Below are 4,815 nucleotides of genomic sequence, written 5' to 3'. Positions count from 1 at the left end.
CAAACACTAGTGGCGCCAAATCGGAATGTCCAGAGTGAATAAAGCTTACAGAAGATTTGCACGATCCGGCGGAGAAACTTTTTCTATCCACAACCGATGGCACTTTTGAGGAGTTGGTTGGTAAGTCATAAATACCTGTTTACTCACAGCTGTCACGTAGCTTTAGTCTGATTAACATTAAATTAAGATGCAAAGCTAACAATAGTTAACAGTAGTGTTAACTGAGGCCCTACTTGTGTTTAGACATGAACGTTAGCATTTCGCCAATAAATGCAATGCGAATTCATGTTCTTCTTTGTAACTTGTGTGTTAACATTAAATATAATGTTTGGCAATGATAGAGAATATAAAAAGAAAGGGTCAGTGTCATGCAGGAATTCAGCAGTTTTTAATAATAATAATAATAATAATAATAATAATAATAATAATAAAATTTTATTTGTAAAGCGCCTTTCTGGACACCCAAGGACACTGAACAACACAAGAAAAATAAGATACAATTAAGAGATACAAATAAATATGCATAAAAATACAATATAACAAAAATCTCATCCATATGCTAATTTAAAAAGATAAGTTTTAAGTCCTGTTTTAAAAAGATCTATAGATGTACAAGCCCGCATTGCATCAGGGAGCCCATTCCACAGCATTTGACCCGCAACACAGAATGCTCTTTTCCCAGTGGAACTCAACTTATAGGGCGGAACCACAAGCAAGTGTTGGCTTGACGATCTAAGTGTACGCATCGGGGAGTATGGCTGGAGTAACCTACTTAAGTAGGGAGGAGCAAGGTCATGAAGGGATTTAAAAACCAACATGAGCAGTTTGTACTGGATGCGATACTGCACTGGAAGCCAGTGAAGGTGACACAGAACTGGGGTAATATGCTCCCAAGATCTTTTATGGGTGAGCACCCTCGCAGCTGAATTCTGCACATACTGCAGCTTGCTCAAAGCCCGCGCAGGGAGGCCATACAACAGAGCATTGGAATAATCCAGTCGGCATGTGACAAACGCATGGATCAAGGTCTCAGCAGCAGCAAAAGAAAGGAAAGGGTGAATCCTAGAAATACTCCTAAGGTGGAAGAAGGCTGCCCTACATGTATTTTTAATGTGTGACTCAAAATATAATGTAGAGTCAAACGTGACTCCGAGATTTCTTACCTCAGCAGAGGTATAAACAACAAAACCCGGAATACTAACAGTAGTGTCACCAAGTCTCCTAACTGTAGTAGGAGAAGCAATTATGATGGCCTCAGACTTTCTATTATTTAAACTCAGGAAGTTTTTGGCCAAAAGATTGAGCCAGCCAGACGCTGAAACATTGCAGAGAGAGAGAGAGAGAGAGAGCAGCAGAAGACTGTAGACCAGAGGCTGGTCAGGAGCAGGGCAACAACAGTTAATGCTGTAATGTATGATATTGTAACTTGTGAAATGGCACATAAGTTCGTACACCTCAGTGATGATTTACCATAACTTTAATGTAATGGCTTAAATTTGTATTGGTTCGTATATGACCACATCTACCACAACTCACTATATTTTAAGCTTTCAAGTCTTTCCTTCAGTTTTAAATAAATAATAATGTGGTCTTGTAGACAACATGGTTTCTGCTGAATAGTTTGTGACATATATATGTATTTTAGCCACAAACTGGGACAGGATTCTCTCTGATAAGGACAAGCAGAGTGAAGTTGATGACAACTCCCCATTCATTCTGTAAATGGTCTTTAAATTTCAGTGAATTATGCACTCATTCACTTACTGTTGCTGAATGCCATGAAAGTTAAAAGTTGAGGGATATTAACAATTGACTGTGTGCTATTGTGTGCAAGGATGTTTGACGAATACTTGGCCCCTCTATGAATATTGTGGCCCCTTGATGGCCCCTTACTCAGAAAAATCCTAGATCCGCCACTGAGTCCATGAACCCTTGTGGTAATAGTTGGATAGAGTCACAACTGCATGGCTGATGTACATATAAGGACAAAGGATATTCTAGCTCTTAACTGAGAGATAAATCAATGACACTACTTCACTCCCTCATTTCTTGGTGGATATAAAAGCTACTTAGTTTCTAGTTTCTAGCCATCTGAAAACATGGCAAAGTAGGGGAATTGCTTCTCAAAAACAGTTATATGAAAAAATTTTATTTCTCATTTTTATTGTTTATTTTGTCCCTCTTGTCAACCAGAGAAAGATGGGCTCCCCCTTTAAGGCAAGGTTTCTTCATTTTCTTCATGTTTTGCCACTGTCACCTTTGACTTACTTACTGGAAGCTTGGACCAGGTCGTCCGTAAAGTTGCTTTGTGACCGGTGTTGTAAAAAGCACAATATAAACAAATTTGACTTGACCTATTCTTAATGGATGCCATCCAAAGTCTTGAATAAAGCATAAAAACAAGTGCTGAAACATTTAGTTGTATGTTACGAATTGACCAGGCAGAGAGGGATCCAAATGCGGAAGAACACAGCTTTTATTGAAATGAGACGCTGGCACAGAAACAGGCAGGTGAATCACGAGTACTAGGATAAGTAACAGCGTTTTCTTGGCGTGGTCAGGACGGTCCAGGGTCATACCGGGGGAGCAGAAGTCAGGAGGTACAGAGGGACTAGGCAGGAGACAAGGTCGGGGACGTAAGCGAGGGTCAGAACACAGGAGAGCAGACAGGTAATAGAACGGCTTGGTACGCGGCATGAGTCGGCAATACTTCGCGACTGAGACGTGCTGGGGAAGGTGTATATGTGTGACTGAAAGGGGGCGTGGTAATGAGGGGCAGGTGAGGCTGGTTAGGGAAGATCAGGTGGCATTCCTTACATTGTAAGTGAATTTTAAATATTTTTCTTTGGAATCTTTTTTTTTGCCTGCCACTGATTGAAACTGCTGTTTCAATCAGACCCTCCAGAAAGTCGCGATGTTGCGATTTGCAACTTCAACGCAACTTCAAGCAAACCCCGCGAATTCAGGGCGGTGTTGCAACTTCAGCCAATCACCGCAACTTTCCCGCAAATTTGACCAATCACTGATGTCGTCTTGATGTGACGTCGACAAACTCCCGCCTTACTTCCGTATATACGTTCAAGAGGAGCAGACTGAAAGCAGCATGAGCGACGAAAATAACGGCAAAAAGATCGGGAAAAGCAGTATCCCGGTACACTACATGAAAGCGGGGATAAACTGTCCAGATCCGACCCGCGAATTGATTATCTATGGCCCCCTGGATGATATTTAATTACTATTAGAACCGGCCCGCAGGCCACAGCCGCCCGATGGTGTTTTGCACGCACAAACACTACATTCCCCACAATGCAACGGTAGCCCGTGAAGTCACTGCAGCGCACGCAAGCGGCGAGGGTCTGAGATAAAGTTTATAAGTTTAAACTTTAAACTGAGATAAAGTTTATTTATCTCTGATCCATATCTATGAGTTACTAGTTCGCTCTGGTGCCAACCACTGGCGATCGATCTCGATATAATACTTAATTTGGGTCCATTTTACAGGCCGCCCGGTAACAACTTACGTTCGCTAACCCCGCCCCCCCGATCAACAATTAATGTTCGCCACCCCCTCCAGGTTCAAATCTCACTTCAAGCGATCTTGAAAAGTTGCCAACCCTGAATAAATAGGTAAATAGATAAGTAAAATGGACTACTAAATAGAGGAAACCATACAACATTTACTCCCTATTGTAATGTACTCACAAAAAAGCAAAAACACACCGCAACTTCCATCGCAATTTTTTTGAAAAACACCCGCAACATCAAACATTTTAGCCCGCAACAATCACAAAAAAGGCCCGCGAAATCCTGGTGGGACTGATTGAGAGACTGAGACCTTAGGGAGCTATACAAGGTTTCTATGTCAAATCAAACTGAAACGTCAGGGATTTTGAGCTGTAACCATACAGATACAGGTTTTTCTGTCCCTCTCACTGGGAACTCTGCTGCTCAGAGTGTGGCGACCTTAAAAAAAGAACACTTAATAAAGAACAAGGTGGATTTGTGACCCTACCGTGATTGAGCTATCTGATACAGGTTTAATTATCTTACAAAGTTATACATTAACTCAATCACCATATCTCCACACAAACAAACCTCTTTGTACTATTTTAGTACATTAAGAAATAGTTTTAGAGTGGTACAGTCTTGGAGCTTCTTTAGACACAGGGCCTGAGAAATACACACATGGTCACTTGGATCATATTGAAAATCAGGCAACAATGAACAGTTTAACATTTTGAATAAAGCTGTGACCACATGATGGCATCCTCTTCATGTAGCATAGTCAGGAGAGTTCATTTTCATACACCTACAATGGTACCACTCTTCACAACAGAGAATGGATTGAAGTCATAATTCCAGGAAATATGGCAAAAATAGGACAACCATTTTGTACTTCTAGTGAGAATATAATGCAACATACAGTGAGGAAAATAAGTATTTGAACACTCTGCGACTTTGCAAGTTCAGCAACAGCTGAAGGCTACTGTGCCAAATATTAACATTGATTTACCTGTGATAGTATTCAAATGTGTATTTGCAGCAGTAACATACACATAAATTATTTAAATTTTATTTAGATTTTTTTTTAGATTATGTTTCTCACAGAGGACATGCACCTAAGATGAAAAGACCCCTCCACATTCACACCTTCAGATATCCTTGTTCTTAAATCTTGTAACATTTCTAATTGCCTTCATTTTGATTATTTCTATCAATGACAGATCTCAACATCAGGACCCATTCTAAATCTTGCTTGGTTACAGTACCATTTATAAGTAACTGTTTCGTAACAGTCCCTGCTTCTCTGATCCA

This window comes from Brachyhypopomus gauderio, chromosome 18 (assembly GCF_052324685.1).
Source record: "Brachyhypopomus gauderio isolate BG-103 chromosome 18, BGAUD_0.2, whole genome shotgun sequence".
Lineage (NCBI taxonomy): Eukaryota > Metazoa > Chordata > Actinopteri > Gymnotiformes > Hypopomidae > Brachyhypopomus > Brachyhypopomus gauderio.
This window is presented reverse-complemented; position numbering follows the sequence as displayed.